This window comes from Macaca mulatta, chromosome 3 (assembly GCF_049350105.2).
Source record: "Macaca mulatta isolate MMU2019108-1 chromosome 3, T2T-MMU8v2.0, whole genome shotgun sequence".
Lineage (NCBI taxonomy): Eukaryota > Metazoa > Chordata > Mammalia > Primates > Cercopithecidae > Macaca > Macaca mulatta.
In genome coordinates, this window is record NC_133408.1 from 15,890,202 (window position 1) to 15,916,631 (window position 26,430).

The following is a 26,430-nucleotide window of genomic DNA, read 5'->3' on the forward strand; positions in this document are numbered from 1 at the left end:
AATGGTAGAGCAATGACCATCTGGATGTTTCTGTGGAATTTACTTGCACTTTTGTTTTCTGTGAAGTTGGTGCTGGAATTAGCAGAGCTCTCTACCTCCTCCACTGAGCTCCCTGCCGGAGCCTGAACATAAAGTGCCGTATTCTGGGCCCATGGAAGATTTGTTAATAAGAAATTTTCTTTACAAAAAAAAAATGATCAGGGAGGAGACATGGGGAGTCAGTGAAAAAGAGGGAGAGAAGAGCATCTTAAACTGCAAAGATGTTGGACTGGAAAAGGAAAACTATGAAAAACATTGCAAAAAGAAAAGAAATAGAAGGAATCTGTGGAAGGAACTGAAGAATCAAATCAACCAAGTGCAATGTTGGATCTTGTATGGATCCTGATTTGAACACGATGACTGTGAGAGAAGGAGAGAGAGGGAGACAAAATCAGGGACATTTAACCAGGAAATGGTTAATTGGTGGTGTTAAGGATTTTTGGGGGCTGGGTGGGTACGATGATGTTTAGTAAAAGGTCCTTCTCTTTTAGAAATAAGTGTTGAGGTATTAATGGATGATGGAATAGGATGCTTATTTTCTTCAAAATAAATAAGCCAGTGTTGGGGGAGTATAGCGAACTAGGATTGAATAGTTGAAGCCATATTGTGAGTCCATGGGGATTACATACCTATCATAAAACATTTCCAAGTAACAACTTTTAAAAACATGAACGTTGATCAACTGTAGTACATCACAAACCTCTTTGCAACCTAAAACAATAAAGAAAGAAACAGTGTGAGAAATTTGCCAACTTTTTTATCTTATCTTAAAGGATCTTCCAAATGCAGCAGACGTTTCCCAGTTTTCCCTGGCAAAGGCCCTTTGCGCTGAGTGACAAGTGGATATGGGAACAGGAGCTCGAGGAAGCTCACCCTTGCCAGGGCGGCAGGGAGGCTGCTGGTCCTCATGTACCTGCTCCCAGGTTCCGCCTGGTCCCAGGTTCCGCCAGGTATGACCCCCTCTGTGCCAGCAGAGAACGCACAGTGACCCTGCAGAGCTGATAGGAGCGTCTTCCTTCCTGAGCCTCCTCTGTTTCTCCTACACCCTTCCAGAAATGATCTGTGGACCAACCTATCTTTTTTTGCAAATGTTTTATTCTTTAGATAATATACAAATTTTAAACAGTCACAGAAAAATGAGAATATAATGCAAAAGAGATTTCTCTTCCAACAACCCCCTTCTGGAACCACTTGAGTGTGGTAACATATTGACGCTCTGCTACCCTGGAATTCTCGGCATGTGCTTCCCACAACCAGGAACGTTCTCCTACGTAATCACAAGATAGCCATTGATATCTGGAAATTAACACGGACACATTACCACCCTCTAGTCCTCAGACCCCAGTCAGATTTCTCCTGTTGTTCCTGGAATGTCCTTTATAAGCAAAAGGATCTAGTTCAGAATCATGCATCACATGTAGTAGTTTCCTTCAATTAAGATCAGTTCCTCAGTTTTTCCTTGACAGCCATGATTTTCCTTAACACTTTTGAGGATGGCAGGCTATTGTTATTGTGTTCTAGAAGATTCCTCAATTTTGGTTTGCCCGATAATTTTCTCACAATTAGAATCTGGTTCTGCATTTTTGGCAGCAGCGTCACAGAATTGCTGTGTTCTAGCGCTTCCCATCTGGTGGTCCAGATTTTGAGCTGTTCTACTATTAACTCGTAGTTTACTGTGTCTTGTTCAGTGGCCTGTATTCCATTACTCTCATTCTACTAAAAGTACAGAAATTAGCCGGGCGTGGTGGTGGGTGCCTGTAGTCCCAGCTACTCAGGAGGCTGAGGCAGGAGGATAGCTTGAACCCGGGAGGCAGAGGTTTCAGTGAGCTGAGATCGTGCCACTGAACTCCAGCCTGGGTGACAAGAGTGAGACTCTGTCTCCAAAATAAAAAAAAAAAATTAAAAAATAAAAAATAAAATTATTTTGATGCTCATATTCCCACTCATCTGGCTGAGAGCAGCTTGTTTCTCTGTGCTATCATTCTTTGAGTACTTCCTTACTTTCTAGCCTATGTTCTAGGCTCTTTTTTTTTTTTTTAACCTGGATTTTCACTCTTGTTGCCCAGGCTGGAGTGCAATGGTGCGATCTCGACTCACTGCAACCTCTGCCTCTTGGATTCAAGCAATTCTCCTGCCTCAGCCACCCAAGTATCTAGGATTACAGGCATGTGCCACCATGCCCGGCTGATTCTGTATTTTTAGTAGAGGTGGGGTTTCTCCACGTTGGTCAGGCTGGTCTCGAAGTCCTGACCTAGGTGATCTACCCCCACTCAGCCTCTCAAAGTGCTGGGATTACAGGCATGAGCCACCACACCTGGACTCTAGGCTGATCTTATTCTTTGCTTGCCCCAGCAGGGGAACCAGCCATTTTTCTAAGGAGTCATGGTTTCTTTTAGTTGACGCTGGGACATAGAAACCAAAATCTGGGCTTAAGGTGTGCTCATTGCTTATTGAGGAGTCACTGCCCCGAGACGCTCACTAGGGAGTTACATCTTCACACACATGAGTTCACACTGATGCCTTCAATTCTGATTCAGCTCCACAAGGTTCATTCTAGTTTTCTCCTTTTCCACATTTAAATGGCTTCTCCAGCAAGCAAAACTCTTCATATCTTTACTTATTTGGTCAATTGGCATGTATGTAACCAATCTCTTTTTCCTGGCTCTACCTCCTCCCACATGGATGCCCTCCTTGTCATGCTTGGCTTGGACATGTGTACTGGGCTGCTGTTCCACATGGCCCCTTCCTCACCTTGCTAGGTTGGGTTGGACACCCTACTCAGTGACACCATGGCCTCCCCTTCCTGTGTGAATGCCTACCTTGCTCTGGCCCATGTTAAGACTTCAGGAATGGATTGCTAGGAGAGTTTTTGTTTTATACATATATAAAAAAGATCATAGTACACATGTTGTTTTCTGACATGCTCTTAAAACTTTTAACCTTATGAAATCTCATGGGTATCTTACTATAGTAATACATGTAGACCCATCTCATTGCTTAATGACTGCCTTGAACCAGTTAGTAAATATTTTCCTGAGCATGTGTTTTGTGCTATGTATTGTTCCGAACTCTTGGAATTTATCAGCAAAAAATAGACAAAAATCGGTCTTTGTGGAGCTTGCATTCTAGCAGGGGGAGACAGAAAACAATCAACATAACAAATAGTAAATCTTATAGCATGGCAGAAGCTGATAAATGGTCTGGATAAAAGTACAGCAGCTCTTGAGGTAACTGAAGTGCAGTTAAAAATACATTGGTTAGGGTAGGCATTTATGGGAAAGGCTTTGGGCAAACAATGGAAGAAAATGTGGCTATGGAGGAAGAGCATTCTGGGAAGAGGTAATAACAGCTCGTGCTGGAGTGGGAGCAACAGAAATGTGGCCAGTGTGCCTGGACCAGGCTGAGCAAAGAGCGTATAGAAGGTTCAGTGAGGTCAAGCAGGCCAGGTCGTGTCGGTCTTTGTAGCACATTTATTTTTCCCCCTTTTTTGTCCATTTCCTTTTTAACCCATGGAAATGTATTCATTTTACTACACTTTCTTTTTTTTTATTTTTAAAATTTTATTTATTTATTTATTTGGAGATGGAGTTTTGCTCTATTGCCCAGGCTGGAGTGCAGTGGTGCAATCTCACTGCAACCTCTGCCTCCCAGGTTTAAGTGATTCTCCTGCCTCACCCTCCTGAGTAGCTGGGACTAGAGGCATGTGCCACCACGCCCGGCTAATTTTTGTATTTTTGTAGACATAGAGTCTCGCCATGTTGGTCAGGCTGGTTGTGAACTCCTGACCTCATTACCCACACATCTTGGCCTCCCTGCTGGGATTACAGGCGTGAGCCACCGTGCCCTGCCCCCTGGCTTCTTAATGGCTGTCAGCTGGAGGTCACCTCAGTGCTTAGAGGCCATTCTCACTACCTGTAGACACCCACAGTTCCTGCCACACAGCCCCTCCATGGGCAGTTCCAACATGGCAATTTTCTATTTTTCTTTTTCAGTTGACCCTTTCCTCTACCACTAAAAAGCAGCTTTATTGCTAAAAAGCAATCCGTTTATTTAGACATTCTCTTCTCAGGCAACTTTAAGTTTTTCCACTGCCATAACACCACTCTATTTTTCACTTTCAGTCTTCAAACACTTTTTTCAGGAGAATCCTCATCACTGTCTCTGTTCCTACTTCTTTATCCTCTCCAATGAGAAGATCCAATGTATCTCCCACTTTGACCATGCTATTTTTCTTCCATAACTTTTCCCCATTCAGCCTGAGTTCGCCTTTGTAGAATGCATCTTCCGCTTGGTTTCTCCCAATATCTAGGCCTGTCTTCAGGACATCATCGTACTGAAAGGACTGCACTGCTTTTTCCAGGTCTTGATAGCCTTTGACTATATTAGGGTCATCCTCAAGCTCCTCTTCCTGCTCACTCATCTCATGATCGCTTTCTTCATCAGAGTCCTCTTCATCTTCTACTTTTTGTGGTGACTTTGTAGTAGATTTATTAGAGCTTTTATTACTTTTGAGTCTTATGGGAAAGGGAAAAATATATTCTGGAGATATTAAAAGCCTTGAGAATTTCAGTGAGAAAATATTATGGATAAGTCTTTTATAATTTGGTGCATGTAACTTAGTGCTGTACTGATTCCAGGAAGTACAGAGTTTGTGTGACGAAGGTGTCCCTTGGAGAACACCCCAGAGTCCAATCCAGGTATCTGGCTTTCTTAAAACACCGGCAAGCAGTTCGATGCTAGTCATAGCCATGGCGCTTATAACCTTTCTTTTGTTGTTGTTATTTTGAAATAGGGTCTTGATCCGTGGCCCAGGCCGGAGTGCAGTGGTGCGATTTGGCTCACTGCAATGTCCGCCTCCTGGGCTCAAGCAATTCTCATGCCTTAGCCTCCCCAGTAGCTGGGACTACAGGTGTGTGCCACCATGCCTGGCCAACTTTTTGTATTTTTAGTAGAGACAGGATTTCATCATGTTGGTCCGGCTGGTCTTGAACTCCTGAGCTCGGCAGTTTGCTTTTTCAAGGCCCAGCCTGCTTAGATGAAGTCTTACATAATGAAATATCATCTGTGGAGTGACATCCCATCATTTTGTCATGTCCTGCCTACTTTCAAGGGGAGGGGTTATATAAGAAACATGGATCATTTGGGATCGATCACCTTAGGATGTGCCCTCTATAAGGTGGTCTGCCAATCTTGGAAGTTCAACCTGAAACCCAAACTCACTGTTTTTGCTCTTCCAGCTTCTTCATCTCTATTAGCATCACCTCCAGTCTTCCAGCCACTGGATTTTTAGTCTGAGTGTTAGCACTGACCCTTCTTTTTCTTTGTAATTTTCAGTATCCTTGCACTTACGAAGTACTCTCAAATTTTCCTGGGCATGTCCTTTGTAAACCATCTTCCTAAACACTAGTTTTTGTATCTCTCACTCTCTCTTTATCTCTCTTTCTCTTTCTCTGTGTCTCTGACACACACACACACACACACACACACACACACACACACACACACACACACACACACACACACACACACACGCTTTCACTCTGTCTGGTACCGAGTTTCTCCCAGAGCCTGTTGCCTAGTGTTGGTTTAATGGTCCACCCTTTTCTCTATGAACAAATTGCTTCACTTCCACATTTCTGCTGTGTTGGTTCGGAGCTTGTCCGTCCTTCCTGGGATGTCCTTGGTCACATTTCCCATTACCCCTCCCAAGCCTCTGCGTTTGCTCTTTCTCTGAACTGCAGACTCTGGTCCACTTAGGCCCAGTGCCTTTCTTTACGTTAGGATCATCAAGGTCATTGAAATTGAATTACTCAGCCATGTGTAGACTTGGCTAACTTCCCTCTATGCAGTGTGTATATATACATCTATAAAAGGAATGCGGGGTGAATTATCTGAATTTAAAAATTCATGAGAAAAATATAATACTAAATCAAACATGCTGCTGTTTGGCAGCCGGAGTCACCAAGCCCTCCTGTCCCTGTGGCCAACTCTGCTGGTGGCTAGGCAGCTTGGTATTAGCCAGTATGATGGATGGCGCTGTGGCAAGCCTGTGGCTCGGTGGGCTGGCGGCGCCTGTGGCTCTGGTCCTGATTTATGCTGGCCTCGGAGCCGCATATCACTCCACGGGATGACGAAGATGCTGGGGCCTGTCCTAGCATGTGGGACCTCAGCCATATCCATCCAGAGCGAACCTTTGTTTTTCCTCTGAGAATCTCAGTTTAGCTTCTTAGCTTAGTTGACTACTAGGTGGATTAGGAGCTGCTTAATGAATTCTGAAGCCCACAAGGACTGTTTTGATGGACTCTTGATATGGTTTGACTGTGTCCCCACCCAAATCTCATCTTGAATTGTAGCTCCTATAATTCCCACATGTTGTGGGGGGGACCTGGTGGGAGGTAATTGAGTCAGGGGGTGGATTCCTTCGTACTGTTCTCGTGGTAGTGAATAAGTCTCGCGAGATCTGATGGTTTTAAAAGGGGAAACCCTTTTCGCTCAGCTGTCATTCTCTCTGGCCTGACACCGATGTAAGACGTGCATTTCACCTTCCGCCATGATTATGAGGCCTCCCCAGCGATGTGGAACTGTGAGTCCCTTGCACTTTGTTCTTATAAATTACTCAGTCGCAGGTATGTCTTTATCAGCAGCACGAAAACAGACTAATACAACTATCAAGGAGGGAAGAGAGTCCCCCTGTCCCCCTGGTGCCTCTGTGGGTCAGTGCTGCCCTTCACTGAGGTCCTTTGAGTATGTGCTCTGCATTTTCCCAGGCCCAGGAAAGCAGTATGCAGGGAGAAAGCACCTGTTCTGCCTTGAAGAATCTGAGATCTGGGTGGGAGGCAGGGTGCCCAGGGGCAGGAATGACATTTCCTAACAATAGAGCTGCAGGAGGAGCTGGCACCATTAAACACGACCTGCTTCTTGCAGAAAGTCAAGGAAACATTCCAAGAAACATCTTGGACGTGCTTCTCTTTGGAATATGAGAGAAGCGCTGTTGTTTCTGTAGGGAAGTTGGATGGGGCCTCTCTGAAAAGAGGTAATTTGGAGGATTCCAGTTATGATAGGATACAGAATTGTCTTGTATATTCTGGGAAGAAGGGAAATTGCATCTTGCCTTTGTCCAATAACAGGCAGTGGGGAAAAGGGTAGCAATGCTTTCGGGGCCCAGGAGGCCTGTTTGCTGCAGCTGCACGATTCACGAGCAGCTCCTTCCATTATCCCTTATGTTCTGCGGGGAGGGAAGAGGCAAGGCCCGTTATGTGGTTGCTGCCTGATTATTGGCCTGGCTGCCCAAAGAAGTCCCCCAGACCCTTCTGGCCTCCCTCTCAACCAACCTGCCAGGCATTTGCTTTTCTGCCTAATTCAATTATGCTTCAGTGTGAACATTTTCTGCCTAAGCTTGGTCAATCTGCAGGGACCTCTCTTGGTACTTGACGTAGTCAGTTGTCTGACTGCAAATCCATGTCTACCCTGGATAGAAAGAAAAGGGAGTTGTGACAGTTGCCAGGAAGATTTCTCTGTGGAAGTGGCTGCTGTGTTTCTGGGCAGAAACTTTGTGGAGGAAAAAGGCATTTAATTAAAAAAGAGACCGGGCGCAGTGGCTCCCGCCTCTAACCCCAGCCCTTTGGGAGGCCGGGCGGGTGGATCACCTGAGGTCACGAGTTCGAGACCAGCCTGACCAGCATGGTGAAACCTTATCTTTACTAAAAATAAAAAATTAGCTGGGCGTGGTGGCGCCTGCCTGTAATCCCAGCTATTCGGGAGGCTGAGGCAGGAGAATCGCTTGAACCTGGAAATTGGAGGTTGCAGTGGGCTGAGATTGTGCCACTGTATTCCAGCATGGGAGACAGAGCAAGACTCTGTCTCAGATAAATAAATAAATAAATAAATAACAAAACAAAAAGAACTAGGACTGTTATTTTTTTTTGAGCACCTTGTATGTGTCTGGTATTGAGCTAATTCCTTAGTATCCGTTGCTTCTTTCTCATCTCATAACAATCCTGGCTGGCCGTGGTCCCTCACGTCTGTGATCCCAGCACTTTGGGAAACAGCAGTGTGAGGATCACTTGAGCCCAGGAGTTCAAGACCAGCGTGGGCAACATGGTGAAACCCCAGCTTTACAAAAAATACAAAAATTAGCTGGATGTGGTGACTCCTGCCTGTAGTCCCAGCTACTCGCGAGGCTGAGGTGGGAGGATCACCTGAGCCTGGGAAGTTGAGGCTGCAGTGAGCCATGATGGCACCATGACACTCCAGCCTGGGCGACAGAGTGACCCTGTCTCCGAAAAAAAAAACCAAAACAAGCCAATCCTAGCAGGTAGGCACTGTTATATTTGCTGTTGCAAATGGGGAAACTGACGTTGGGAGAGGTCAAGTACCTAAGCCACAGGGACTTGCAGAAGTAAATGCCAGGGGACTCCACTTGGTAGAGCTGGACTTTCTGAGCCAAAACCCATGCCTATAATTTGGGGATTTGCCATCCTGTCTTGTAGAGGTTCTGAGAGCTGCCCCAGTTCTGATTGTGGAATCTTGAGTGACAGGGAAATTGCAGCCTGGGGTCTGTGGTGGAGCTGGGAAGGAATATTTGCAAGACACCGCCACGCTCAGCACCTTCCTTGGGCTTCTCCAAGTTTCACTTCTTTTTTTTTTTTTAAATTGAGATGGAGTCTCACTCTATCACCCAGGCTGGATGCAGTGGCACAATCTTGGCTCACTGCAGTCTCTGCTGCCTAGGCTTGAGCAATTCTCATGCCTCAGCCTCCCGAGTAGCTGGGACTACAGGCACGCAATACCATGCCCGGCTAATTCTTTTGTATTTTAATAGAGATGGGGTTTTGCCATGTTGGCCAGGCTGGTCTCAAACTCCTGACCTCAGGTAATCCGCCCGCCTACAACTCTCAAAGTGCTGCGATTAAAGGCATGAGCCACCACACCTGGCCTCCAAGTTGCACTTCTAATTTATATTTTGTCATCTAATCTTGGTCAATGTAGATGTTTTAGGAGTGACCAGTGTTCCTTATGTGTTTTTGTTGGGGCCTATTACACAGTGAGTGCTGTGGTAGTTAATTTTGTGTGTCAACTTGACTGGGCCACAAGGTGCCCAGATATCTGGTCAGATATTCTGGTTGTTTCTATGAGGGTGTTTTTGGATGAGGTGAACCTTGAAATCAGTAGACTGAGTGAAAGAGATTGGCCTCGTCTCTCCTCCTCTCCTTTCAGCTAAAGGCCTGAATAGAACAAAACTCTGGCCCTACCCCTGAGTGAGGGGGAATTTGTCCTGCCTGACGGTCTTTGGAGCTGGAACATCAGTTTTTCCCTCCTGCTTTTGGTCTTGGACTGGAACTCCACCATTGCTCTCCTAGTTCTCCAGTTTGCCAACTGCAGATCTTCAGATGTGTTAACCTCCATAATCACATGAGCCAATTCCTTATAATAAATATCTTTATGCAGATATATACATGTGTGTTGTGCATGTGTGTACATATATGTATGGATTCTGTTTCTCATGAGAACCCTGACTAGTACAAGCACTCATCCCTAGTCACTGTCTGCCTCCTCATTTCTCAGGCTGGCAGGCATCTGACCAGCATTCCTGCAGATGCTTCGGGGAAACACGTGAGCCACAGTCTCTTCACTTCCATTTGCTTTTGCCCCTCTTATCTCCGAACTCACAGCTCAGTTTTTAACACATTCAGATCATTCTCATATTCTTCCTCCTTTATTCTAATTTATTGATCTTAAGAGAATTTCTTTCCTCTTTCTCTGCTTTCTCCATTTTTCTTTCCTTTTTTCCTTCCCCTTGCTTTTCTTCCTTTTTTTAATTTTAAATCTTCTCGAGATAGGGTCTCGCTCTGTTGCCCAGGCTGGAGTGCAGTGGCATGAACACAGCTCACTGCAGGCTTGACCTCCTGTGCTCAAGCAGTCCTCCCACCTCAGCCTCCTGAGAGCTGGGACTACAGGTGTACACCACTACACCCTGCTAATTAAAAAAAATTTTTTCCCAGTTGCTAGCAGCTATAGTAAAATGAAGAAAGAAAAATTGTGTAGAGTTGCGGTTTCCCTTCGTTGGTCAGGCTGGTCTCGCACTCCTGGACTCAAGTGATCTCCTTCCTCAGCCTCCCAAAGTGCTTGGATTACAGGTGTAAGCCACTGTGCCTGGCCTACTTTTTTATGTTTCTTATTATCCTACCCTACCCTGTCCTACCTTAAGGCCCACAATGGCCGTAATAATTGTGGTTCATAGTGGTAAGAATAATACTGATACCGTTTGTCTTAACACAAAATCCCTCATACTAAACAAAACTAATGGTTTTGCAAACCAGAATTTCCAAGAATGTCTCCAGCCACCCTACTTTCTTCAAAGTAAATCTTCTTTTCTTTAAGATGAATAAAGTATTCCTATTTGAGCTTTACTGTTTTGCATTTACTGCAAGATTTGCAACTTTTCTGTGCTTAGCATTTGTTTTCACTGAAGATGTGCAGCACATCAATCACATTTTGCACGAAAAGGCTGTGGTGGGTTGGCTGAGAGTGGCCTGGCGGCTGCTATGGTGCCTGCCACTGTGGCTAGAGGTCTTCCTTGTTCTATTTCCTGTTTGTGGTGAGTGAATATCTCTCATCGTTATGTCAGGGACATATGCTTTGTGTTTCTTTTCTGTTTTCTTTGCCTTCTCTACATCTTTTGTATTCATACTTCATCACTCTCCCTGGCCTTCTCTCAGTAGTGCCCATAAACGTTGACCTTGCAATCCACCATGAAAACGAGTGTGTAAGGTTTCACTGGAAGCTCAGTGTGCTCTCTGAAAGTGATCACCTGTGAATCTTAGCATGAGACAGATGGAATTATGCATGCTGCCTGCTGCCTATGCCCCTAGAATGGCTGTTTGGGTCATGAGGCATGATGTAGCCAGGACTTACATACCTATCTTAAGTAGAAAGCAACTGGAGCTTGCCTCTATTTTTCAGCTGCAGAAATTCCAGCCAATGGTAGTGTTAGTTAAAAAATGAACACAGTGGCTGGGCTAGGTGGCTCACGCCTGTCATCCCAGAACTTTGGGAGGCTGAGGCAGGTGGATCACCTGAGGTCAAGAGTTCAAGACCAGCCTGGCCAACATGGTGAAACCCTGCCTCTACCCAAAATACAAACATTAGCCAGGTGTGGTGGCGGGTGCCTGTAATCCCAGCTACTTGGGAGGCTGAGGCAGAAGAATAGCTTGAACCTGGGAGGTAGAGATTGCAGTGAGCCAAGATCATGCCACTGCACTCCAGCCTGGGCAACAATAGCAAAACTCCATCTCAAAAATAAAAAAATAAATTAAATAAAAATAAAAACAAACATAGTCCTCAGAAAACCAAAAGCAAAACCATGAAAGCAACGTTTCCAAAACCCAGACGTTAAAATACAACCAACAAACCCCAATCTCTCCTTTATCGTCTCTCCTCCCCTCCTCCCCCTGGCTGTACTCATGTCCCTGAGTCAGAGAGGGCTGTTAAAATTTAATGGGTATAGTCTGACCCAGGAAACAATAGATGATAGTCTTGAATAAACTCTTGAATTTTACAAGGATTGGGGATCTTCTGGTCTCCCGATGAAGAGAACAGGTCTTTGGATACTGCCTGCAGTTTGAGTGCCTGAGATTCCTGCAGGGTAGGCAGTGAGAGGTGAGCATTTGGGCAGTGCAGTGAGAGGTGAGCATTTGGCATGATAGAATTCTATGCAGTCACCAATGGGCTGTATCTCTATTAATTGGAATTATAGACGACATCCAGAATGGCAAGTGGGAATATAACATCTCCTGGATTTACCAGATTATTTTCCACAAAGTTTGGAACTTACATAAAGGAGTCTTTTGGAGTGGCCGTTGCCCCTCTTTCAGCAAAACCAGAGGAAATGTCATACAGAAGAACCGTGGTTAAAGAACATTCTGGAAGACACCCGTATTAAACAGAGTAAGCATTACAGAAGGCTGAAGCCAGCAGGGGCACAGTAATACAATGGGCCTAGATTCTTTATTTTATAGATTTAAAAACAAAACCTGAGGCCTTGGAGTTTCCATGTCTGCTCAAAGTCACGATTCACTCATCACCATAGCCTGTTCTCACATTAGCCTGCAACATTTGATGTTGTATCTCGTATGCTAAGAGACATTTCCTACAGAAACATTATCTATTTGTTACTGGTCATAAAATTGCCTATATCTAAAGCAGTACTCATCTTTGCATTCTGTTCTTCCTTTCTTTCCTTTTTTTTTTTTTGAGATGTAATTTCGCTCTTGTTGCCCAGGCTGGAGTGCAATGGCGCGATCTCAGCTCATTGCAACCTCCGCCTCCCAGGTTCAAGCAGTTCTCCTGCCTCAGCCTCCCAAGTAGTTGGGATTACAGGCACGTGCGACCACTCACGGCTAATTTTGTATTTTTAGTATAGATGGAGTTTCACCGTGTTGGTCAGGCTAGTCTCAAACTCCTGATCTCAGGTGTTCCGCCCACCTTGGCCTCCCAAAGTGCTGGGATTACAGGTGTGAGCCACCGTGCCTGGCCTGCATTCTCTTACTTCTTTTTTTTTTTTTTTGCAATGGAATTTCGCTCTTGTTGCCCAGGCTGGAGTTCAATGTGGTGCGACCTCCGCTCACCGCAACTTCTGCCTCCTGGGTTCAAGCAATTCTCCTGTCTCAGCCTCCCAAGTAGGTGGGATTACAGGCATGCACCACTATGTCCGGCTAATTTTGTATTTTTAGTAGAGACAGGGTTTCTCCATGTTGGTCAGGCTGGTCTTGAACTCCCGACCTCAGGTGATCTGCCCGCGTCGACCTCCCAAAGTGCTGGGATTACAGGTGTGAGCCACCTTGCCCGGTCTCTCTTATTTCTTAGAAAAGTTTGCCAACTTTTAAAAAAAATTGTCACAAATTTAACGGCAGACTGTAGTTCTTTGGATATTGGATCATTATTTGCTGAGGTCTTGATAATTAGTCCAGTCTCATTTCCCTCAAGCTGACGAATTTTGCTTCATGCCTTATGGAGAATGTAAGTATGAAATTAATATTGTAGCAATTTGTCATCTATCCTTCATTTTTTTTCTATTAAAGTCCCAGAGCACAAACATGAAATTCATCAGATCGAACCCCTTATACTTAAAAACCATTGTGGCATTCTAGATATTTCACCCCTCCTTTAAACTATAATGCAATAAGGAATTTAGCAGAAACTTTTAGTAGAAATTTACTGATTTATTTTTAAATCAGGAAGCTGTATTTCTCAACAGCTGTTTTCTTATGTGGTTGCAGGCTGACTCAGCGCCACGCTGTGAACGACAGAAAAGCCAGTGCGGATTCTAAATTTTAGTGCCTCCACTTAAGAGTGCATTAAAGTTGTTTGATAACTGCTGCTGTAATTTCCGTGGGACAGCTTATCTTTAATGCTGTTCATATAAACACTGGTCCCGCTGCTGGGAGCTACAGAGGTTAGGATTGATTTTCATGAAATTTTTTACTTAATGAAATCTCATCAATTTCTATCCTCCTGGATATTTTAATTTGAGACCAAGGAGGGTCTAAGGATGAACTGCAGCTTTGCTTTGGCTTTTGAGAGGCTGCCTCCCATGAGGTTCAGCTTTTATGAAACATGTTCTAAATGACTTGAACGGAAGCCAGCTCTGTCTGATGTTTTGTATTACGTAACCAGTCAGATTTATGTTGCATACAGTGAATTTCAAATCCCAGTTTTTAGGGATCTGCAGGGGGGATAGGGATGCCTGAGCTTATTTGAGAATGAAAACTTGGAAAAACACAATAGTTCAGGGCTCATTGTAGAAACCATGGCTATAAAATATGATTCTTTTTGCCTCTAATAAACATCAGAAATTATATTTCAGAAGCTAAAAGAGGTTCACCACTGCTGGACCACAGGAGTCTGATATCCGGGATTTTATTCCAGTGGTGGGTGGTGGTGACTGTGGGTCAGGTGAGATTTCTTACATGAGGGCATTTAAACTGGTCCTTGATGGTCAAGGAGGACTTCAACAGGCAGATTTGCAAGGAAGGCAAGAGAGGCTAAAAAGCAGGAGAATGCATCGAAGGAATATTAACACTTAGCTCTGCATGATAACATTTAAAAAACCATTAAAATATCAGATCTTTCCTTAAAAGGAAAAGAATTATGCCACTGACATATAGCTGCATGGTCCATAGACTCTGAACCCAATTCTATAAAGCATTTTGGGTTATGGGTGCATCTCTAATTGTCTTGTGGGAAGAGGTTGCCTCCCCTACTTCCCATGCCTTTATAATATCTGGGGAGCTGGCCCTGATATGTCTGTTCATTATTTCTTGTCTGTTACTAGGGGGTTTAATTATTCCCAATGACCAAAAGCAGCTGGGGAGTCCAACAGGCCCGGCATTATCCCACGTTGGGCACTTCTGTAACCCATTCCTTTCCATCCTCTTTTCCCTTTGTCTTTTCCGAGTTAAAGTTGTAAAATGAAACTCCACAGTCTAAGGTTTCTACTTTCCAGGCAGATATGCTTTCTGCGGAAATTGCTTCAAGGCAGTTCAAAGTTGCTCTCAATCCTGTGTAACATGTATGGAGAGCCGCATTGCAATTCACTACACTAGTTCATTGAAACACTGGATCCAACCTGACCAATCCCTGGGGACTTCTTCAGGTCCTGGCTGTCCCATATTTGCCCATGTGACCTGGTGCAGGTCTTCCTCAGCTTATTTTTCTTTCTAAATCTTAGTGAGCTTGTTAAATAGAGAATTCCAGAGTCCTACCTTGACAATAATTCCTTCCTCGATGAAACCATAGTCAGGCTCCTCTGAGCCCCCTTTTTGACTAGGCTGTGGCCCTGGCCCCATCCTCTCTTTGGCCTGTCCGGTCCAGTCTTAGCAAAGAATCCTGCTAGGTTATCCTCTCATTCTTGATATCTGACCACCCTTGATAATCTGATTAAGTTCCTCATTTTCCACCTTTGATGTGTAAGTCCTTGGCCTGTCTTTAGCAAGAATTCTATTAGGCCAGTTTTGCAAGATTGCAAGAATCTCCCGGGTGGGCTCAGTGGCTCATACCTGTAATCCCAGTGCCTTGGGAGGCTGAGGCGGGCGGATCACTTGAAGTGAGGAGTTCCATACCAGCCCGGCCAACATGGTGAAACCCTGTCTCCACTAAAAATAAAAAAATTAGCCGGGCATGGTGGCATGTGCCTGTAGTCTCAGCTGCTTGGGAGGCTGCAGTGGTAGAATCACTTGAGCCCAGAAGGCGGAGGTTGCAGTGAGCCGAAATGGTGCCACTGCACTCCAGCCTGGCAACAGAGGGAGACTCCGTTTCAAAAAAAAAATCCCCCTACTCCTGATGTTTCCTCTTAGTAATTGTCCATTGACTGACTCTGTCAGCTTCGCTCCTTGTCTGTAAGTTCCCACTTGTCCTTGCTGTGTTTGGAGTTGAGCTTGATCTCTTTTCCCTGTTATAATACCGTTTTATATATATATACATATATATTTGTTTGTTTTTGAGATAGGGTCTCATTTCATTGCCCAGGCTGGAGTGCTGTGGCACTGTCTCAGCTCACTGTAATTCCCACCTCTTGAGCTCAAATGATCCTCCCACCTCAACCTCCTGAGTAGCTGGGACTCCAGACATGTGCCACCCTGCCTGGTTAATTTTTTTTTTTTGTAAATGACAGAGTTTCATCATGCTGCCCAGGCTAGTCTTGAAGTCCTGGGCTCAAGTGATCCACCCACCTTGGCCTCCCAAAGTACTAGCATTACAGGCATGAGCCACCATGCTTAGCCGATAGTTTTGAATTTAAGTCTTCGTTACTCTTTTAACAATTGTCAATTTTTTTCTTCAGTGACCTCCAGATCTTACTTGCTATGTCTAAGACAGGAAGTTAGGTAGGGAAGGCTCACTCCTGGAACAAGGTCTGAAATTACAGTGGCTTACCCCAGCAAAAGGTTATTTCTTGCCCACATAAAAGTTCTTTACCAAATGGTGATTCCCAGACCCAGGCTCCTTCCATATTGTGGCTCTGCTGTTGCCAACTTCTGCTTTCCAACGCTGCCGTATTCCTGGGAGTCAAGTCCTAGAAGGGGAAAGCGCTTGTAGGTTTGTGAGAGGGGCAGACACATCTCTCCCACTCACATTCCTTATTGGCTAGAGTCAAGCCATGCAGCCACATTTAAGAAGGAATGAGTTTGTCAAATACCAATGCATGAATCTGCATTTTAAACAAGTGTCACACATGATTCTTATGCAGGGAGATGCTTGGGCCACAACTTGGTAAATGCTGTTTATAATATTTGCTAAGTTCCCTCCAACCCTGACAGTCCATGATTCTGTTGTGCTGTGACTTTTCACATGGAAAGAGGCAAGCATTTCCCTCTAAGATGAAAAGAGAAATTGAACCAGCAAAATCACAATGGATTCTTCCCATATCCCGAGTTCATAAAAGCATGGTGACCTGTTAAGACCAGCTGATTAAATAGCCACTGGTACCATAATCATCTTGCTGGGACTCTTCTGCTTTGGGAACCCACTGAGCTATTACCTTATGGTGTTTCCTTCCATGATGGGGTGCTGGGAACTAGAATGGGGAACACAGAAAATGTAAATGCTTGTTTTCCTTTGCAAGTAACGAAAGTGGACAGTTTACTACTTCATTTGTCTTCCAATCCGTTGGAAATCTAAAGGTTTTCTTAACCTCTTCTGCTAAGAATCACTGATCTGGGACCAGGACAATGCTGATAGCATCTGTATTAACTTGGTCATTTGTGTTGTGACTTTTTTTTTTAAAGGTCAAGAATTTAGGTTTATTTTGTGTCAGGAATTAGGCTATAATCAGATACGTGGGACTTGGGGTTGGGGGAGTCAGCAGTGTGGTGATCAGATTTTCTTAATTCCACTAAGGACTAGGTAAGAAGAAATATTTGGACCTGCATGAGATATAGTTTGAGCACACTGAAATTATAAGGGAAAGCTAGATTGTGAATACAGCCTTTGAGTGAGACTTTTTCTGAGTTTCTCATTTCTTAACACCTTAAGTTGCTAAGCTGCTGGCAAATACGGCACAAGCTGTTGGATGCTTTCTCGATCAAATATAGTTCTGACATCACACAATATTAGCTAACATTTGTAGAATACTTACTGCATATGACTTTTGTTATTCTCTTATTTCTTCATCCTAACAACACTAGGAGGTATGAGTACTATTTTATCCCTGTTTTACCAAACAAGGGAGACTGAGACACAGAGAGGTTAAGTAACTGCAAGGCTACATTGCCAGTGATCAAGACCCTATTGACAATTGGAAGCATCAGCCATCCTTGGTTTTGTTCCATCTCAGTCTGGTTTGTTCTGCACTAGCCGTTATATTCTTAGACAACCAGTGGTTCTTCGAGAGAGCCCTCCCTCTTTTTTAAACATAGATTACATGGTTCAGCAGAAAGTGGTTCTATTTCCTTTCATGATAATTATGGTTTCTGGGTTAGCACTCAGTGCTGCCAACTTTTCGAGGATGTGGGTAAAGTCAGTTCTATTTCTTACCAGCCTTTGATGGCGTACAGTGTGCTTGGATAGAATAGGAAGCTTATACATATTAATGACTGGTCAACTGTAGTTTCTTCTGGGGATCATTTCGTAAGATGTTATAATCAAATGCATGTTAAAGAATACAATACTGTATGGGCGTGGTGGCTCACGCCTGTAATGCCAGCACTTTGGGAGGCCAATGTGGGTGAATCACTTGAGGTCAGGAGTTCAAGACCAGCCTGGCCAACATGCTGAAACACTGTACTAAAAATACAAAAATTAGCTGGGCGTGATGGTACATGCCTGTAATCTGAGCTACCTGGGAGGCTGAGGCACAAGAGTCGCTTGAACCCAGGAAACGGAGGTTGCTGTGAGCTGAGATCGTGCCACTGCACTCTAGCCTGGGCGACAGAGCGAGACGCCATCTCAAACAAACAAACAAATAAACCAAAACAAAGAATACAATGCTTTTAAGGTTTCTCTTATTCTTCTGTGCGTTCAAGGGAAGACCCAAGGGTGTGGGTCTCTTGGGGCCAAGTCTAGTTTTAATCACTGTTACCACCCCCTGTTCCTGTTCAGCTGCCTCTGGTGAGGTGGTGAAGATGGCAGACTGCCTTTCCCTAACCTGTGGCAGGCATCCCCAACCAATGGTAGCACTTTCCCCTGCATGACATCACGTGATCGCTACCAATTGATTATAGTCAGCATATTAATGTAATTGAAACTGAATTCTCACAGCTGTAGTGGGTCTTATCCTTGACTTTATTATCAAATAAGTAAATGATCAATTTAGATTATTGTTTCTCAACTGGGGATGAAATTACCTTGTAGGAGACAGACAGTTGCCAATGTCTAGAGTTGTTTTTGGTTGTCATAATGGGGTTGGGGTGGGTTGCTACTGGCAGCCCAGTGGGTGGAGGCTAGGGATGCTGCTAAACATCCCACAATGCACAGAACCTCTCTCCTTCCCTGTGACAATGAATTATTCAGCCCAAAATGTCAATAGCACTGAGACTGAGACTTTTGGCCTTTGGAGGGTTTCTTAACAGGTAGTTGGTAGTAAGAAGTGGGATACGAAAGAGGACTTAGGGGAGAGCAGGACACGTGCAAGAAAAAGAGGGAAAAGGGTTACATCTTAACAGGTTAGCTTATGGTACATTTGTGTACAGATCTTTTCATTCCCTCCAGTGCCCTATTTGACAAACACACCATAAAGAGTCAGCTCATGGAAAAGATCACAAATACGCTGGGTGCAGTGGCTCACACCTGTAGTCCCCATCACATTGGGAGGCCGAGGTGGGTGGGTCACTTGAGGTCAGGAGTTCGAGACCAGCCTATCCAATGTGGCGAAACCCTGTCTCTACTAGAAATACAAAAATTAGCTGGGTGCCTGTAATCTCAGCTACTCGGAGAATCGCTTGAACCTGGAAGGCGGAGGTTGCAGTGAGCCCAGATCATGCCACTGTACTCCAGTCTGGACAACACAGCGAGACTCTGTCTCAAACAACAACAACAAAAAGATCATAAATATGCAATTACATATGTATGGCCTAGTAACATGGTCACTTCTTGGGACCTTTTGTTGTCTTATGTTTAAGGTTAGTTAGTAAAAAGTAGTTGATGAGGGTAGCTGCTCCAGTCATAAATTCCTGCACCATCATCTTGGAAAAGTTAACCTCTTATTAAGAAAGCAAGTTTTTGAGATCAGCCTGACCAACATGGAGAAACCCCATATCTACTAAAAATACAAAATTAGCAAGGTGTGGTGGCATATGCCTGTTAATCCCAGCTACTCAGGAGGCTAAGGCAGGAGAATTGCTTGAACCCTGGTGGTGGAGGTTGCGGTGAGCCAAGATTGCGCCATTGTACTCCAGCCTGGGCAACAAGAGCAAAACTCCGTCTCAAAAAAAAAAAAAAAAAAAAAGAAAAAGAAAGCAAGCTGAGATAATTTGTGAATGTTCAACTACTAGAGGTGATCTAACTATCCAAAAACAAAGAAATACTTAAATAAGTTATGGAATACCCGTATGAACTAGTCTGTTCTCGTCTGTTCTTGCACTGCTATAGAGAAATATCTGAAATTTGGTAATTTATAAAGAAAAGAGGTTTAATTGGCTTATGGTGCTACAGGCTATACTGGAAGAATGGCTGGGAGGCCTCAGGAAACTTACTTTCATGGCAGATGGTGAAGCAGGCAACTCTTCCGTGACCACAGCAGGCGGAAGAGAGAGAGGGTGGAGGTGCTATACACTTGCAAAAAACCAGATCTTACGAGAATTCACTCACTATCATGAGAACAGCAAGGGGGACGTCCACCCCCATGATCCAGTCACCTCTCACCAGGCCCTTTCTCCAACATTGGGGATTATAATTCGAGATGAGATTTGGGTGGGAACACAAATCCAAAGCATACCACCATATTATGTAGTTGCTTTCTTTCTTTTTTTTTTTTTAAACAGGGTCTCTATGTCACCAAGGGTAGAGTGCAGTGGCGCAATCATGGTTTACTCCAGCCTCCACCTCCCAAGGTCAATTGATCCTCCTATCTCAGCCTCCTTGAGTAGCTGGGATTACAGGTGCCTGCCACCATGCCCAGCTAATTTTTTAGTGACATGGGAGTATGTTTAGGATATTGGATATAAAATAAATTAGACCAGTAACTATATACAATATGAGCTTAACTTTGATATATTTACATTAAAAATAGACTGGAAACCTATAGTTTCAACAGTGGAGAACTATTTTCTCCATAATGTGATATTTTACTACATTTTTTCTTTTACAAAGACATTACTTTTGAGATGAGAAAAATGTAAATATTTCGGAGTTTGCTGCAATGGTGAAGTTTTTATATTGTATCGTTTTTTATTTTTATTTTTGAGATGGAGTCTCACTGTGTTGCCCAGGCTGGAGTGTAGTGGAGTGATCTCAGCTCACTGCAACCTCCACCTCCTGGGTTCAAGCAATTTTCCTGTGAGATCCTGAGTAGCTGGGATTACAGGCGTGTGCCACCACGCCTGGCTAATTTTTGTATTTGTAGTAGAGATGAGGTTTCACCATATTGGCCAGACTGATCTCGAACTGCTGACTGCCTGCCTCAGCCTCCCAAAGTGCTGGGATTACAGGCATCAGCTGCCACGCCTGGCTCTGGCCTGTAGTTTAGATAAATGAATTTATCTTTTGGGAACAAGAGTCCTTTGCTTATTAAGTGGCTGCTATGTGCCAGAGGCAGTGGTGGACACTGGCGATTGAGTGACATGTGTATATTACATAGTACTCGTCCTTGAGGAACCTGCAGTCTATAGTAGAGGCTGATAAATGAATAGATAGATCCGACTATAGTGCAGTAAGTGTTGTTGTAGGGATAAGAATAAAGTTCTATGGGACAATAGAGGTTGAATAGCCAAGTTTCTTCACAGATACAAAGGAAGGCTTTATGGACAAGGTGACATATGTGAAGAATCTTGTCTTAGTTTTGGGCTGCTATAACAAAATACCACAGACTGCATAATTCATAAACAATAGAAGGTTATTTGGCTCGTGATTCTGGAGGCTGGGAAGTCCAAGATCAAGGGGCTGCATCTGGCGAGAGCCTTCTTGCTGCTCTGATGGACGGCATCACATGGCGAGAGAGAGTGAGACAGAACAAGAAGGGGCCGAGCTTGCTTTTATAACAAACCCACTCCTGAGATAGTGACATTAATCCACTGATGACAGCAGAACCCTCTTGATCTGCTTACCTCTTAAAGGTCCTACCTCTCAACACTGTTGCATGGAGATTAAATTTCTAACCCGTGAATGTTGGGGAACACATTTCAAACCATGACAGATCTTGATGGCAGTGTAGAAGTTTATGAACTGAAGAGGGACCAGTAAACACTAGGCCAGTTTTTCATTTGCTTTCTGTAATGTGAATGGGAGCTGCCTACTTAGTTTTATCCCATAATCTATACGTTGCTGTGTGAATGAAAATTATTATCATTAGTACTACATGGAGCAAACATGTATGAATGATGCGGGGCTCAAATTCTCCTGGGCCTTTTAATATGAAAATTGGATTCATCAATTTCCTGGAATTAATTAAAATATTGTTTACAACAATTGACAAGGCATCTTGTGACCTTATAAGCATGTATCTTTAGAGTAACTTTAAAGTGACTCTACAAGCATGTATCTTTAGAGTAATTCCTGGGTGCATAAAATAAACCCTTTCTATCTTCTTGCCTTAAACTTGAAGACGAAGAGCATTTTAAAGATTAACTTGAATGAAGCAGGATGTTCGTTTTAAAGACATGAAGGCTGAGACTGCTGGTGTGCAATGTGGGTTCCAGTGTTCTTCTACAGATAGGTTCAGTTCAGGCAAAGGGGTAGTGTGGCCAGTGGCTCCGAAGTTCTTGGCAAAAACCTTGGGGATCACTCTTAGGGAAGGAAGCCAAGAATCTGCTTAGTACCAAAGACATCTCTGTAACTGTTTAGACTCATCTAAACATGAACAGCATATGAATTTAGCAAAGAGGATACATGCTGCCTGAGACTTTTAACCGTAATACTTTATTCATCTACTAAGTAATTAATTAATTAAGTAGTTATTCATTGCCTGCCTACTGAGTGCCAGGCCAGAGGTCACTTGTTGGCAGAAGTCTCCCTGGGACATTACAGATAACTGGGATGGCCAAGCTGTTAACACGGAGATCACCACAGTCCTTGTAGTAGTGCTTCACTCTGGAGGGTCACTGTGGGTCTCACCTAGAGCCTGTCCACACACTCAGAGCTACTGCGTTCGGGACTCAAAAGATGGAAGGTGCAATTAACTATAACTGCAATGAAAACACTCTTGTGGTTAGTTGCAGTGATGGATCGTTAGGAAGTGAGGAAGTAAAAATTCATTATAAGAGCGTGTCTGAATTTTAAAAAGTTTAGCAGTATTGAGAAGAAATCTTTCCAGCTCTTAACCATGGTCTTCACAATATTTGAGCATAACATAATATATAAGTGACCATTTGCCATCAAGAAGCAAACACTTTAGCATGCCCATTTCAAATGGTGGCATGGTCATCTATTTCAGCTTTGACTTCTCAACTCCAGGGCACTACAGGTTCTATTCAAGTTCCCTCTTCCTGTGCTAAGGCCTAGCAGCTGGGACACTGGGGCAGATCGGAAGGCTCATCTGTTCGGTATTTAGTCTGTTAGAGATCAGTGTCCTGTGCTACCTGTTGTTCAGTGTCTGAAAACCATTCTTTCATAGATTTTGTCCAATTTTTAAATTGTTTCAGGTGGGAGTATAAATCTGGTCCCTGTTACTTTATCTTGGCTGGATGTGGAAGTTCTGCAACATATTCTACAATGTTTTTTTTTTTTTTTTTTTAATTTAAAAATAGGGATTTAGGCCGGGCGCGGTGGCTCAAGCCTGTAATCCCAGCACTTTGGGAGGCCGAGACGGGCAGATCATGAGGTCAGGAGATCGAGACCATCCTGGCTAACACGGTGAAACCCCGTCTCTACTAAAAAAATACAAAAAACTAGCCGGGCGAGGTGGCGGGCGCCTGTAGTCCCAGCTACTTGGGAGGCTGAGGCAGGAGAATGGCGTAAACCCGGGAGGCGGAGCTTGTGGTGAGCTGAGATCTGGCCACTGCACTCCAGCCTGAGTGACAAAGTGAGACTCCATCTCAAAAAAAGAAAAAAAAAAAAAATAGGGATTTAAACACATTTTTTTTTGAGACGGACGGAGTCTCACTGTCTCCCACGCTGGAGTGCAGTGGCGCGATCTCAGCTCACCGCAAGCTTAGAAATATTAAGCTTCAGTTATGTGGTAAATTCACATGTGTGGAATAATGTATTCCCTGACAATCTGATCATTAAGTGGTGTCTGTGTGTGAGCGCTGAGTTAAGATGTTTCAGAGTATAAGTCAATTACCACCCTCATCTTAAAGGATAATTAAAATCTCTCAGCCTCCAAGGGATCAATCCTTTTTTTTTTATTTGCTCCCTTTTCTTCTTGTGTTCTGAGAAATTGTTCTAAAAAGAATGATTTGAGTTTCCAGAGTTTGATATGCATTGCCCTAGCTTCCGAGTAAAAGAATGGACCTTAAAGCATTATTGTAGTTGAAGTATAAATCTAATTATTCCATTTACTTTCAGAGGTTGTATCTGCAAATGGCATAACTGATGTATTCGTTTTCATTCTCCTTCTACCCAGTGTGCTCAACCTAATCACCTGAATGATGTTAATTTGGGTGTAAGGCACATTTCAGAAGATTTTGACCGTAAAGAGCAAGGCAAACTTAGCTCTTCTGCATAGCTCTAAATGATACCAATAACTATAAATGGCATCGTTCACCCTGGTGAAGCTTTTCTTACTTTTTAAAGGCTAGGATCAAATCTAGGAAGGCTTGGGCGACTCCTCTGCTCTGAAGAGCTCTGGCTCTCAATTTCTCTAGTACCTATTGCTTCAACTGGTTATTTATCTACCTTATGTTGTTTTGGAAATGGCATGAGAGAGACTGAAAAGAGAACACAAAAGGCCTTTACTTCAATGTTGGATAAAGACATACCCACATACATTTTAATTTGCTGCATGTTTCCCTTGCAGTTTCATTTGGCATTTCTTTATCTGTAATGCACAGAATGTCCCCTCCAGTGCCCCTTCATCATTCATCCAGCCATTAGAGTTGTTTTCCAACATGTAATTCTGATCATTGCCACTCCCCTTTGACGGGAGCGACCACATACAGATCAAAGTCTGATCTTTGTGATAGGGCACTTGAGACCTTCCACAGTCTGGCCCCAAATTATTTTCTGCTCCTATCTCCCATCACACATTTTGTTTCATCCACAAGGCACATTTCTTGACACTGCAGGGGCATGGCCTTTATTTTAACACCTCCGTGTTTCTATTGTTTCCCTGGAAAATCTTTCTCACTGTGCCTTCCCCTCCCACTTCATGCATGTTGCCACATCTTTCCAGCCCTTACAAGTGGAGTTGCTTCTCTTCTCTGCATTCCTATGGCTTTTTCACAAACTGGCCGGAGGGTGTGTCTGGGAAGGCCATGGTCACTGTTACCAGGAAAGTAATTTAGAAAGCAGGCCAGATCACCCGAGTCTGGCTCCTGGGTTTGGTACTGCCAGCCTGTCATCATTATAGAGGTAGAAACGCAGGGACAGAGTAAAGAGTATAGAAGGCCGGGCATGGTGGCTCACACCTGTAATCCCAGCACTTTGGGAGCCTGAGGCGGGGCGGATCATGAAGTCAGGAGATCGAGACCATCCTGGCCAACATGGGCGAAACCCTGTCTCCACTAAAAATACAAACATTAGCTGGGCATGGTGGCACACGCCTGTATTCTCAGATACTCAGGAGACTGAGGCAAGAGAATCCCTTGAACCTGGGAGGCAGAGGTTGTAGTGAGTTGAGATTCTGCCACTGCACTCCAGCCTGGTGACAGAGCGAGACTCCGTCTCAAAAAAAAGGAATCTTAGATTTTTGACATTTTCACCCTATATTTATTAAGGTTTCCAGATTTCACAAACATATGATCAAGGAAGTCGTTGTCAGATGGCATGTAACTGCACAACATGCTATGTGGCATTCTAGTGATGGCAGCCATATGTATGGGAAAGGGTTTTGTTTACAGTTGTTATGCAGTGCGTGTTGCATTTCGGTTAATGGATCACATACATGATGGTGGTCCCATAAGACTGCATATATGATGGTGGTCTCATTTTGACTGTATTTTTTTCTTTATTGGGATATGTTTAGATATACAAATACCATTGTATTACAGTTGCCCACAGTATTCAGCGCAGTACCATACTGTACAGGTTTGTAGCCTACAAGCAATAGGCTATACCATCTAGGTTTGTCTAAGTACATTCTCTGGTGTTCGTACAATGACATAATTTCCTAATGACGTTTCTCAACGTGTATCTGTTGTTAAGTGATGCATGACTATATATGACTATTTTAAAAAGTAAAATAAATACAATGATTTCTGACCGATCTTGCACTAAGTGTCAGGTACTGTTCTTGGGCCTTAGGATGCAACATTGGATAAAAGTCCCCACTTCAGGAGTCTCAGAGTCTAGCTCAGTGGTTCTCTCACTGAGCTTCCCAGACCAGCAACATCAGCATCACCTGGGAACTTGCTAGAAATGCACATTCTTGCCCACTCCCACACATCCCTAATCTACTGAATTAGAAACTCTAGGGGTATAGCCCAACAACTTGAGTTTTAGCAAGCCCTACAGCTGGAGAGACGGACACATTCAGTACAGTCTGGTAAGAGCTACTGAACACATGTGGAGTGCATCTCAGAGTAGTTTGGGAGGTGAAGTTGAAGGCAGTGCAGACTTAGGTAGGTCTTCGGATGAACCAAGTTCAAGTTAAGTCTTAGATGATGAGTGGTTGTTCTTCCAATGGATAAGGGGGAGAAGGAAAGCATTTCAAGCCAGGAGACCCATACATGCAGAAGTACAGAACAATCAAAGGGCTTGGTCACCTCTGGGGATGACAATTGTTATTACTGTCATATGTCCTTATTATTACTATTACATATTCTTAAGTCAGGGTTATAAGATGAGCTAAGCTGGCAAGATCAGTGACCAGATCATGCCAAGAAGTTTGGCTTTTCTTCTGGAAAATAACCAAAAGATATTTTTAGCAGTGAAATGAAGTAATATCATATTTGCAATTCTGTTGCATATATACAAAAAATAGGGCCTTTTTTAAATTAGAAAAATTACTTTATGACAGATGCAAAATCTAAGGTGAGAGTGGAGGAAAAGATACAGAACAATAAGGAATTTAAGTGAAGAAAACAATAAAGAATTTAGAACCTAATTCTTAGAAATTCATACAAAGTCTTAAAGAATTTTAATTCT

At 43.6% G+C, this 26,430-nt stretch overlaps 1 protein-coding gene and 1 pseudogene across 1 annotated transcript in view; one reads left to right on the forward strand and one right to left on the reverse strand.

Moving 5' to 3' along the window:
* Positions 1-26,430, forward strand: part of LOC114676823 (uncharacterized) — a 197,647-nt gene that overhangs the window by 106,731 nt on the left and 64,486 nt on the right. The gene's annotated exons all lie outside the window — the stretch shown is intronic.
* LOC100425660 (mitochondrial transcription rescue factor 1 pseudogene) lies at positions 4,152-4,789 on the reverse strand (annotated as a pseudogene).